The sequence below is a fragment of the Neopelma chrysocephalum genome, unplaced genomic scaffold, assembly GCF_003984885.1.
Source record: "Neopelma chrysocephalum unplaced genomic scaffold, ASM398488v2 Primary Assembly neopelma1_22, whole genome shotgun sequence".
Taxonomy (NCBI): Eukaryota; Metazoa; Chordata; class Aves; order Passeriformes; family Pipridae; genus Neopelma; species Neopelma chrysocephalum.
Window position 1 is genome coordinate 28,466,520 of NW_020897689.1, and position 13,756 is coordinate 28,480,275.

Below are 13,756 nucleotides of genomic sequence, written 5' to 3' on the forward strand. Positions count from 1 at the left end.
GTACCAACAAACAGGGTGGAGGGAACACATGGGAATGGATCTGGCTGGACTAGAAAAACATAGTAATTAGGAAGCAAACTCAGTAACATGATTTTTTTCTTTTTCAAAGTAATTATATTGTACATCTTCTAATACACTGCCCACTTTGTTTTTTAGAAATATAAAAATATCTTTAAACAAAAGAACACCAGAAATTTTCAAAATGTTTTGAAAATTTCTTATGCTTATAAAGGTCTCTTACGCTTATAAATGCCCTCCCCAAAAAGTATCTGCCTCTGAATTCGTGATTTACCAAATAAATTGCCACCAAGCTTTGGCTAGTCTTTTGTTTTCTAGGTATTTGCTATTTTTCCACACTTGCCAGCAATCTAGTAACACTACTTCCAAATCCGATTATAATTTTTGAAGTGAGTGATTTTGAGATAAAGTAAACTATTAGTAAACTATTACTTTATCTCAAAATCACTGATTCTGCTGATCACATCCAGAATTTTGTCACATTCAAAACGTTCTTCTGTTACTCTGCCTGAGCAGATCCCCTCATCCCAGACACAGGCTTCAGCTAACTCACCCCCTTCATTACTCCCAAATATTTTGAAAGACCACACCTGGCTTTAGCATATGGAGAAATTATGTTTAAGTGATGGCAGCTACAGCAGGAAAAATGACCTACCATAGCTGCATGATTGGCCAGGTACTGCTTAGTTATAAGGATACCTTCTTTTTCTGGTACCTGAAATTCCTTTATGCTCCATTGATCATGCATTTTTCTTACTACATAGCAGAAGTCTTTTGGTAGCTAAAAGACTGCTACTTTTTCAATAGCAGAGACTGGTCTGGAGATAACCTCTACGAAGCTCCAATTGTGTATCAGTCTCCCCATCCTCCACCCAGTTACCAAAAATAATCCTGCTGTCTGTCACATGGGCTTTCAGCAGTGACAGTGCAAACAAACTGTAGCCTCTGTGACATTTTCATTTGAAAAATATGAATTTATTTTTCACTCCTTCACTTAATTTATCCGTAATATAATTAAAGGTTTTCGTCAGCAAACCCTTGCAAAATATTGGTAGCAAATCCTTCAAGTGTTGTTCTGGGGGCAAAAAAATAATTGTATGCTCTCCATATTCTAAATCATGTTTCAGTTGGGGCATAAGTCCCAGGTGAAGACAGTACTCTTTTCTTTTCTTGCCAAGGTGTGAGCAAGACTGTTTCAGGACAAGCAAACTTTTGCTGCATACTGCTGTTCCGTGAACAGAAGCTGTGATTTAAAGCTGGAATATCCACAGGTAAATGTACACTGAAGCTGATTAGGAATATCCCATATCATTCTACTCTCTGGTGAAATTCAGATCAGCCACCATCTGGTAACGATTCATGGGGGAAGCATCATACAGTGTTTGGGGTGGAGGTGGGTACCAGGGCACTGCAGTTTCGGAGATACCTCATCCCTGCCCTTCCTGCTTTCCACCCAGAGCTCAGAGGAGCCAGCATGGATCCTAAGTGAATATAGCCTTGAGCATATAAGGGAGCTCCAGCTGAAGGAGAAAGGGTATATAAACCTGTAAAAAAGCTCCCTTTGTTTGGCGCTCAGTGCAAGCTGACATCACCATCAAACCCAGTGCCACCACTGCTGGGAGGCACAGCTTCACTGCCACCCTTTGGCTGGCTCACGGTGAGCAGGCACCAACTGTTTTCATCTCGCATCGCCAGTGATTTCATCCCAGCATCTGGAGCTCTGGGTAGCGGGACGGAAAAGAGGAAGAGGCAGTCTGTCAGGGTGAGAAGAGGAGCTTTGTGAGATGCAGAGTTTCTTAACAAATTCTCCAGACTGCCTGTGGTTTTTGTTATGATGATGCTGCATGTAGGAATATGTGTCACACTGGAGCATTGGCAGCCATGGGGATGGCACTGTCCAGAAATGCTTAGGAAGGTGAAAAAAATCCAGAGCTATAGATTTTTGTCCTTCTTTGAAAGGGTTAATTGATTATATCTCTTCTGAAATTAATTATTTACACTTGCTTCTCTAGCTCTATTTTTAAAAGGAGAATGTAACTTATTGCACAGATAACTTATGAATTATTAACATCGCACTACTCAAGCTGTCAGAGGATGAATGAGGGGGAAAGATCTGACTCTCTTGGCAAGTTTTGCTTTGCCACATGCTATGGCACTGGACTTTCCCCCTTCCCTACGCCTGGCACTGTGCGGGTAAGCCTGGCTCCACTGTCCAAAGCCTTACTGGCTGAAAGACAGCCCAACTTGAGAATGCGCCACACATTGCCTGGATCTGTCAAGAAGTTCTCTGTTCCCCTGGAAGGGAAAAATAGAGTCAGTTGGTGCAAGTAGGTCAGGAAAAGGGTTTAAGTGGCAAAGAGGTGGAATTAAGCAGTTGTTAGTCTTCAAGCAAATCAGCACTTTTTGCTGCTCCCTGTAAATAATCTGTTTCCTTGAGCCACAGATGAGGATACTTTCACCCATCATGCTCTTTTCAAAAGCGCAATCCATGCCAAACCAGTGGCATGTGCAGTACTTCAGCCCCTTTGTCATCCCCATAGGAGTGATTCCAGCACTCCCATTGGTATTCTCAGCAGTTATATCAGCGGGGAGCTCAGCATGCTTTTCCACCCCATTCCTACACTCAGCCTGCTGAAAAATGCCTGGGAAGGAGACAGTATCTGTTCTGTGGGAGGAAGCATGGCAAAGCCTTTGCTTGATTTAGGTTTAGGTTTGATATGCCTTGATGTGAGAAAGCCTGAAGTTCCTTTTAGTACCCATAATGGTGGTTCATTCATTCCAGAAAAATGATACAATCTGCCCCAATGGGTACATTATTTCTGATTTCTGTGTTTATTTTTCTTTTTACTGTATATTTTGTCAGATGGAAGCTCAAGCACAAATTAATATAAACATTACAAGATATTCTTTCTTACCCGAATATGAAAATTTTAGGTTTTGCTCCAATTATAGTAGCCAGATCTGGGGAGGGTAAATGGTGCTGATATTTAGAGACATCAACATGATGTCTACGTGGGCAGAAGAAGTACAACGATCCATCTGAGACTGCCAGATGTACGTATTAGTCTATTTAAGGCCTCTTTCTCAGGGATCACTCCAAAATAGTTACAGTCCAATCTCTACAGCATGCTCCCTGCAGTCAGCTGTACAGAGAGAAAGTGGGTCTTGTGCAGAGATTGGTGAAGGCAGCTCTCCTCATTCTTGCTGTATGCAGAGTTCAGGATAAATTCCCATCCCTGAGTTCAGAGGTGTCAAAACCAGCAGACTTCGAAGGGATGAAGGAGGGAATAAAGTAATTAAACTATAAGATAAAACAGTTCTAAGGCAGATGCAAATCTGAAAACCTTTAAGTTGCTTTTGTCTTTAATGTTTTTCATCAGGTAGAATATATTTTTCTATAAAAAGTAATTGAGGAATTTTTTTTGTTCATTTCTCCTTTCAGTTTTCAAGAGTCTGGTCCTTCCTAGAATCATAGAATAGCTTGAGTTGTAAGGGACCTCTAAAGGTCACGTAGTCCAACCCACTTGCAATGAACAGGGACATCTTCAACTGGATCAGGTTATTCAGAGCCCCAGTCTGACCTTGAGTGTTTCCAGCGATGGGACATCCACCACCTCTCTGGGAAACCTGTTCCAGTGTTTCACCATCCTCATCATAAAACAATTCTTCCTTATGTCCAATCTAAGTCTACCCTCTATTATATTAAAACCTTTACACCTTGTCCTATTGCAACAGACCTTACTAAAAAGTGTGTCCCTATTGTTCTTCTAAGACCTCTTTAATTTTGAATGGCTGCCATAAGGTCTCCCCAGTCTTTTCTTCTCCAGGATGAACAACTCCAACTTTCTCAGCCTGTCTTTATAGGATAGGGTCTCCAGCCCTCTGATCATCTTCGGGGCCCTCCTCTGGACTCGATCTAACTGGTCTATGTCTTTTCTGTGCTGAGGACCACAGAGTGGGGTCTCACCAGACTGGAGTAGAGAGGCAGAATCACCTCCCTCAGCCATGTTTTTTTCGAATGGTCATGGTTTTTTTGGAATGGTCATGGTTTTTTTGGAATATGGTTGTCTTTCTGGACCACAAGTGCACGTTACCAACTCATGTCCAACCTCTCATCCACCAACCCCCCCAGGTCCTTCTCGACAGGGCTGCTCTCGATCTGTTCATCCCCCAGCCTGTGTTGATACCAGGGGTTGCCCCAACCCACGCGCAGCATCTTGCACTTGGTCATGCGGAACCTTGAGAGGTTCACATGGGCCCACTTCTCAAGCTTCAGGTATGTCAACTGCGCTGCTCAGCCTCCTCTTGTCTGCAAACTTTCTGAGGGTGCACTCGATCCCTCCACCTATGTCATTGATAAAGACATTAAACAGTACTAGTCCCAGTGCAGACCCCTAAGCGACATCACTTGTCACTGACATCCATTTGGACATTGAGCCATTGACCGCTGCCCTTTGGATGTGACCATCCAACCAATTCCTCATCCACCAAACAGTCCACCCATCAAATAAATATCTCTCCAATTCAGAGAGAAGGATGTTGTGGAGGACCATGTCAAGTCCTGACAGAAGTGCAGATAGAAAACATAAGAAGTTCTTCCTTTGTCTTCTGATGTAGTCACTTCATCCAGCCACCAGGTTGGTCAGGCAGGACTCGCCCTGGGTGAAACCGTGCTGACTGTCTCAAATTACCTCCCTGTACTTTGTGTGACTTAGCACAGCTTCTAAGAGGATCTGTTCTATGATCTTCCTGGGCACAGAGGTGAGGCTGACAGGTTAGCAGTTCCCAGGGTCCTCCTTTCTAAAGGAATACTTCTGCTTTTTCATTGCCATGCTTATGTGTATTTTATGATGACTTTATTAATTTGTTGATTATTCCCAAGCCAGAAGATGGAGTGCTTATTGCCACAGGTATCATAAACTGTGGGCAGTTATAGGGAAAGGTTCCCATAACAGTTTGGGGACAAACTGAAATGCAGGTCCTACATTACTTATAAGGATGTGATATGGTGGAAATCACTTGTGGGAAGAAGCTCACAGTTGTACCCTGACTATTATGTGTCATAGTTGTATGAGGACAGCTCTCATGTTCTTCACTGTTCTGGTCAGCTGTCAGGGTATGTGACTATAGTTTTGGGATTACCTTCACAAGGGAAAGGAAAAACTCGTCAAGGTTAGTTTCCTTAAAAAAAAAAAAAAAAAAGTAAAAAGCTGAGTTAGAATGTATCTTTGAAAAGCCCGGCACACCACTCCTCCCTTTCAGTGTCCTGCGTCTCCTCAGATGGCCTAAGAGATCAGCTTTCCTCCCTCCCCTTCTACAGGTCCCTCTTTGGTGGGATTCTCGCATTTTCTGCTCATGCCTTTCCTTCTTCACCTTAGGCTTTTCCTCTGCATATTGCAGATGTGCATGCTAAATTGAACACACAATTCTCTAGTATATACAAACCAGCCCTTGAGGTTAGGGGCAGCTAGGATGGGCAGGACTTCAGACACACCTTGGCACAGGTAGCTGAGCTTCACCATTTGGAAAGTTATTTTACAGCTGCTGCCAGAATTTTTTGCTCCCTTAGGCCAGGACTTCAGGCAAGGACAAAAATCTTCAAACAGAAAGTCTTCTATTTATGGTTCCACCTGCTCTCAATTTCCTTGAAAATACTGCGAGAACATTCCCTTGGTGGGATAATTGGTTACTTCCATTCTAGTCCTGACTGCAATAAGTGCAAAAAACAAACAAAATGGAAAACAATATGTCAGTGAATATTAAAGTCAGGGTGGTTTTGATTGTACAGTGTTGATTTCTCTCTTGGGTAAAGTTTTGTGCCTGTTCTGTTTTGTTTGAGTGGATAGTCCATCAGTTCACACAACCATAGAGGAGACTGTAATTCAAGTAACACAAATTCAGAGATATCTCTTGCTTCTCTTGGCCACAACTGCTGCAAGAATAAACATATGTAACAAATTGTGTATTCTTTGGGGGTAAAATGTAAAAAATAGAAAGCATTCCTGTGATTCTGCACAGGAAGATGAACCATCGCCACTCCTGCAGCTGCCTGTCATTGAACATGGTTTTGTGTTATTGGGCTTCTGGAAGAAAGAGGTACATCACAAGAACTGCTGTCTTTCTGAGTGGGTATGAATAAACACTGTGGAGTATGGCTAGCCTCTCTGGGGATCCAGTTCTGGTTGCATTCCTCCCATTGTGGGGTTCCATTTCTGAAGGCTTGAGATGGATAGGGAAGGGGTTACTCCAGCTCCAGGGGTTTCTTCGGGTCCTGGACGCATGGAGGGGAGAGCTGCTCCCCCTCCCCCCACCACAAGGTCCCATGGCAGCCACAGACAGCACACAGGACTTGGAGAGGAGGCGAGAGAGAGTTTATTGTGGGGTAGGGGTTTATAAAGCTCTTGGGAGGGTCAAAGGGGACCATTTAAGGTGAGGGGTCTTACAAAAAACCAATCAGGTAGAGAGTTAACAGCCAAATAAGGAAGGGGTTAACAAGGTCCAATGAGAAGACTTCTTGATATCTTCTCAGGACATTCCTGAGACAGAGATAAGAACTGGCTGTGGGGGATTTAGGGAAGAAGAACATGAGTTAGCAAAGAGACTACAAAAAAAACATTTTAAAACATGCCTAAACCACAGTTTTCTCATACAAGGCAGATTCACTGCTACAGTGGAGAACTTTGGTATTGTTGTTTCCTTGCTACAAGACGATCAGGAGAAAATTTGGCAGTAATTTTCTTAGTCAAAGGGAAGGAAGAGGGAGCCTTTGGAGGACAAGCAACGCTTGCATGGACATTTCACACACCCTTCGTGTATTCATGGATGCTTTCCTTAGAAGTAAGAGCAAGAGAAAGACTATGGATAGGATACCCCACAGGTATCCACAATGAAATGCTGCACAAGAACTACAATACCTCTTCAAAGAGTCTGGTATTTACAGACAGGCCTTTGCAACATTACTACATGATTTTTCATAGTGAACACAAATCAAGAGAGAGGGAAAAAGAAAGCTTTTCTGTACATTATCTTCAGTTTCCTAAACCAACCAGCATGTATAAAGACCGAAAGTGCTTCTAGGATTCACTGAGACCAATTACTAATAAACGCATTTTCACAACTGAACCTGACAGTCTGTTAACTGGTTTTAAATGTGAATGTTGTTTGGATCCTGGCACCTTTACTCCAGGTCATCAGCTGACATAATTGAAAGGGACAGAAGCACTAATTAGGATGCAAAGATTGTCGTTCTTGTTATATTACAGTCTGGTTTTTAAAATTGAAGCCATCTTTTCATCCCTTTCCTGGTCTGCAACTGATTTGGCTCCTCACTTGGTCCCTCTGGCTCTTGCTTTGAGGTCCTGGAGTTGAGTTTTACTTGGCAGCTCAGAGAGAAGAAGGGGAAGAATATGAGATTTCCTCTTGGGCACTCGTGAGAGGAAATAGTTCAGATAAATCGCCCACCACCAAAGGCTCATTTTACTCCTGTCTCAGAAGGAGAACTGCTTGGTGAGGAGGATGTGGCAGTAACCACTTGGAGCTTTGTGATGAGGAATGAGGAATAGAAAGCCTTGAGATACTGCTGATTTAGCTTTAATTTTTTATTCAGGGGCTTCTTGTGTTGCAACTACTCATAGCTGATTACCCATAATCAAGACATTTCAAACAAAGCCATTAACAGAAATATTTCTAGTCTCCCTCTGAATTTCTCCATAAAGGTTTAAAACCTTAAACCAGATTGGCAGGTTGACATTTCCGAGAATTGTTTTTACCATGTAAAACTGCTGGCATAAAAAAAGACTGGGAATCATTAAGGATTTATTGAGTTTCCATTTTCTCCATTAAAGTACTGACTATTATTTTCAAATGAAAGATTTACCATAATGAAATCATTAGTGACTGTGCATTTAGTTGGGGTTTTTTTGACAGCACTCCTAGCTATCATAGCCAGGCAGTCAGACTCTGCCTGTATAACACGCATAGCAGTGACAAGCTATCTTTTCCTCTTTGATAGTTTGATAGGAGATGGAGAATTTGACGAGAAGTGAGCAGATGTCAGAATGATCGTAGCTACCTACAGTTCTGTTGTTTTTTTAAGCTCATGGGGTATTAACTCTTTCGCTTTTTACTTTGTTTTCTTTCTTTAATTGCAAATTTTTTTTTTTAAATGACTGAGTGTGTGTTACAAAGGCAGCCTTGGGGAGTGAGATGAAGAAGAAATGCAAAGTAAAATATCACATTACTGCCCAAGTAGGGAAAAATATGTCCATATTAAGCTTTAGAGGAGTTTAGCATTCAGTTCATGGGAATTCTGAAATATGGAAGAAACTGATGACAACACTCACATATTTACAATGGATTGGAGGTAGGGGAATTGGATCCTTGGAGGAGTCAAAGGTCTGATTGTTGTCTGTCTGCAGTTTTTAAAGAGAAGATGGCTCTGTGGTGAGGGCAAATCAAGCCTTCACAGGTAACAGTGACAATCTCCAGAAGCAGACTGCTGAAGTAAGAGATTTTTTTCTGTCTCAAATTGTTTATTATTCTTAAAGACCTAATGAATCCTTCAGACTAAGACGTATGCATCAAAGCACTCACTATTTTGGTTTGATGTTCAATAGCAAACAAGTGCCTGACGTTTAATAAAGTATTTTGGTTGTAGCCAGATAAAATATCAAGATCTTGTAACTGTGGATACTCCCAACAGTTGGCTTTAAAACCCCCCGATTAGAGTCTTGTGCCTACTCCTGCCCGTACAGTGTGAGATCCAGCAACCACACAGTCCCTTTTCCCCCTATGTGGTACCATTTTGTCAACTCCAGACTGTCAGCTCAGCATTGTGGCAACAGGTAACAAACTAAAATCTGGACTAGATGAGGTTGAGCATTTAACTTTTAAAGGGTATTTCTGTTCTTGAAAATGGTACTTAAAGCAGCATCTGGAGCTTCCTGTTTGATCAAGCAGACCTTCAAGGTAAATCTGTTTAGTGTACTTTTCGATTACCAGTCCTGAAATCTCTGCATGGAGGAAGGCTTGTTCGTAAACAAGAGTAAGAAAAGGTTCTGCTGAACAGGCTATATTCCTTGGCACAGATCGCCTGTTCTCTGCTGTAATCAGTGGAGGTAGCACCTTACAATTACACATCTGAGGGCACCGGCCAATCCACCACCTTCTGCCTTCGGTAGCGGATAATTCTTTCGTCTGCCAGGAGGAATGGAAGAGATGTCTCATTTCCTTTCTTTCCTGAGCATCAGGGGAAACTACATGTACGAATATTCCTCTTGCAGTTGCCTGATCCTCTGTGTGGCTGGTGCCTGGGGCAGATGCATGGTGCTTCCCTACTTACAGATATATCAGCTGCGTGTTGCTGTCCCTCTTCTAGTCTTCTTTGGAGCATTTGCTAGATGAGAGACACTGGACCCAAAAGCTCAAAATGAAAATTCACCTGTGACAGTGAAAGTATGTCTTAATTGTCAGAAGATTTAATAGTGGTTTTAGATTGTGTGCATCCTCTGTATTTTGTCTCACAATCGTCAGCAGAGTTTTCATGAAAGGGAACCAGGAGAGGAAAGGAGATTTTGCTGCCCAGATTTTTAGAAAGTGATGTTACAAAGGGTGGGATTGTGGAAACAGAACAGCTCTTTCAGATATAAAACATGAAAAGTTGCATCAGCATAATGATGCTCAGCAGAAGCAAGTAAGTAGCAGAAGACAAATGTAATTTCAATTATGCCATAAATTCATTTTTGGCTGGCACAAACAGCTATCAAGGCAGACAAAATTTCCTTCCTCACCTTAATGAAATACAAGCACTCTGGTTTTAATTTGTAATTGGCATTTCTTCTTTAATGCAACAGAGGTTGGAAGACACTGCCCCTCTTTTTTTTGTTATGAAATTTATTTGCCTGGAAGCATTCCTCTGTTTGTAATATTAATTCCCTTACATTTTTACTATGTGAATTTCCTGTGATGATCTCATGATGTTTATAGCATTTCTTGCAATGGTGTAAACAGATACAGATGCCTTGTTTTCATATTTGGGTGTGGCAAGGAATAGCCACATGTAAACTGCTGGTGAGTCACATCCAGGTAGCCCTATCTAATGTCAGCTTGAGACTCGTTTCAGGCTCAAGGTAGATTCACTGCTAATGCTGTCGAGCTTAAGGACTGTCTCCACTGAGTTCCAGTAGTGAGAAAAGATAAATTAAGAAAGAAGAAACTGCATGCTAAAAATAAATTTGAAGTACCATTGGTTAGTATTACAGATGCAGGAAAGAAAACAGTCCTTGAGAAAAAAAATCATGAATGTGCAGTGCTGTTGTGTATGTAAGAATTCTGAGTAGTCTTACACAAATTTTTAGCCAATGTAACTGCTTAAAGTACAAGTAGCTCTTTCATACTCACAAAAATGAAAGAAGGTACTCCAAAGTGTTTGCTCACATTTATTAATGTGTTTAGGACTATCAAAATGTTTTCAGTCAAAGACCCTTATTGTATTTCACAAAAGTTAATAAATTACATCATGGAATTCTCTATGTGATTTACTCCAGGTTTATTGATGGGAGAAAGCAAGGCACAGGATTATTTAAAACATACACTACTTTTTGTTTGTTTGTTTATTCCTGATCTCTTGAGGAGGGGTAGCCAGTGGTCTTCAAGGCCCAACTACTATGCAACGAATTCTTATTCTTTACCTGCAACTAGAGTAGTTTGTTCAGGCATATGTTTGAAAGCAGCTTGATATTTATTTTGTTTCTCAGATTAGGATTGTAGTACATATGTGTGCCTAAAGAGTTTCTGCCTGAACTGAGTATCCTTTCATTGGCTGCCCTCCAAATCACAGCTTTTAACAGCAATCTTTAAAACCTCATCATTTCTCCTCGGTGTTTACTGTAGAAAAATTGTTTCTGCTGCTGACTTTGCTCCCCCAGTCTAAGACAAAGTGACTTTTATACTGGCACAGAGGGTTGCCGGAGGCAGAAGCTATTACAGAAAAACTTGTTGGGTAGACAGCATAAACAAGTCACCAGTCTGTGAATCTCACTGCTACATGATTATCACTGAAGGGCAAGGATTTAGGGAGACTCAAAGGAGACTAGGCATGCATCTGTATGAAGTGAGCAACCAGACCTGTCATACAAATGCAAATATTACCACAGGTTTTAGAAATGAAGACAACACTGGATTCAGGGTTTAAGTACACATCAAATTTGGAGATTTACGTGGGGTCCCATTAGCTTGAAGGGATTTCCTGCAGAAGCTTCTTCTGTCGGGCACTGTCAGTGATCATCCCCAACTTGCTTCCCAAAGGGAACATGCAGGTGTCTCTCAGTCTGATATGCATAACCTTGCTAAAGCATACTCATTGAAATTGAGAAGCTTCACAGTCATAAATCCCTAACAGAAGGGATTGCATCTGAATCAGCCCTAGATTGAAACTCCAGTTTCGTGTTCTTCCTTCATCTGAGCGATTAGAAATCCTCATTCAAATGTCAAATGTCCATTTCTGTAACGTGTTTTGGCATTTCATTTTTTTATTCTCAATATAGCTTCCAGACATGACTGGCTTTTCCTAGTTGATGTTTATCTTTTCCTCAGGAACTTTAATTAAAAATAGTCCATCCTAATAATGCAGTGGTTTGTGTGAATTTTCTCTGGCAAAATAAATTACAGTGGGATATATCATCTTGCTGCTTACTTATGGAAGTTTTTTTAATGGAAACTGCTGGATGAACACCTAGTCAGTAATCCAACTGAAAGGTCTTTTAATGTTTTTTCCCAATGGCAAGTGAAGGAAGGAAAATGTTACAGAGTTTCTAGGAAACCTGAGAGTCCAGTTTTTAGATGGTGCATGGTTTTAACAAGCCTTTTTAGCGAGGTTTACTCTATCATCATGGATATATAAGCCTTATCCTGACTGTAGTAAAATAGGATTTAGTGCTGCTCTGTACCTTCCCAGCAAATTTGAAGCAAACAGGATTTGTGTGGGTAGGTATGGGAGAGGAATAGCTGCATCACCTGCAGTCACTAGTGGACTGCAGCATCACTGAGGGGATTTGGGCTCTGGGTTTGTGCAAGGGAAGAGCTGCTGTTCAATGGCAGACTTAGGCCAGCCTCCTTCTCCAGGACACGTAGGGAGGGATATGATGTGGCAGAGCTCAGCACAACCTGTTTGGCATCACTTTTTGTGCTGGGATTGGAGAAGACAAATCTAGTGAGGGATCAAGCTCCATGCAGAGATACGTGTAGTTCTTTTCTTTGTTCACTGTAACATGTAAAAAAATGTCCTCCAAGTTTTCAAATCCTTTGGACAGGAGTTATATAAAATCTAGTGGTCCCCTTTTCACAGGCCATCTTTGTGGGTCCTTGAATGTTTCATAGGGTAGGTGACGGCATTAATGATCTGGAAGTCAAAGTCTGCCCTAGAAGCAAGTGTGTGCTTCCTATTGCATGAATCTGGTTGAATCAAGTCAGACAAAGGGGGTTTAATCACTGATTTTCAAAGAACTTTGTTTGTCAGGTTAGTGGTGAGATGCAATTCCATTGTTTTTCAGGATTTTGGTATGCTTCATATGTGTACTTCTGACTCATGTTCTTTCTGTTCAGTGGGAATTCAACTGGTAGATGGAAAAGGTGATATGGGGAGTTCTTTACCAAAAAGTTGAGAAAGGCAGGAAAACTAAAGGTTTGAACTTTCTTGAAGGCTATTCCTTGGAGTCAATATTCAAGGATATGGAATAGCAGGGAATTACTGATGTCAATGCCAAGGATCTTTTGATCCACCACACAGATTCCAGCTCTGTGTAGAGAAATTACATGTGGTCTTCTCTAGGTGAATACTGAGATGTGTATTAGATGTACACAGAAACTCCAACGAGAACTGTCTGGAGCTGTTAACAAACTTCATTTTCTGGCATGCCCATCCCGTAGACCTTTGCAAACAGACAGAGTATTCATCTGAGGATGCAGAGAGATGTATTCCAGCAAATCTGTTATCGTCTGCAGTGGATGCTAAACAAGAAATTCTTGAACAACTGGAGGTGGGAGGTCTTCAACATTTTCCATCGTAAATGTTAATGTATGTAGCAGACAGAAGGAGTATTATATAAAAAGTTAAGGCTTTCACATTTTTCTGGTTCTGACCCATGGCAAGGAGGCCGATATTTGCATTATTTCCATGGTATTTTTTTTCATAAGGGAGGGTTGAAAGCAAAGAATAAAGATTTCAACTTGAAGCCATTTGTTCCTCTGAAAGTCTGATTTAAAGTGAAAACCTGTTTAAAAATAGGAAGGGGTGAAATCAAGATCTGTCAAACTAGGAATATTTTTTTATTATAAATAAAACTTCCAGTTAGAGACAGGTATGTCCAAATTTTTCTGGAACACTTTTTCTATAAGAGACACCATTATAAAATGTTATGTTTCATTACTTTGCTTGTGAGCGTATTACTATAATTTTACGTGGCCCCAAAAAATCCCAAATACTTCACAGAAAAGGCAGAAGACAGCTTCTCTGTCAAAAAGACTCTACAGTTTAAAAATGAGGTTTACATTAACTGTTTTAACAGCTAATGAGTAATTTTCTGAACCATTTGCTGTAGTATATCTGAAATTTTAGCAATGATAAACCCTCTAATGTTTTCCTGAGACATGCAGTGAAGCATAAATATAATGTAGAAGATTTATGCTGGGAAGACAACCTTGTTTACGGGCACGCACTGAAAGAGATTGTAATAAGGTCTTA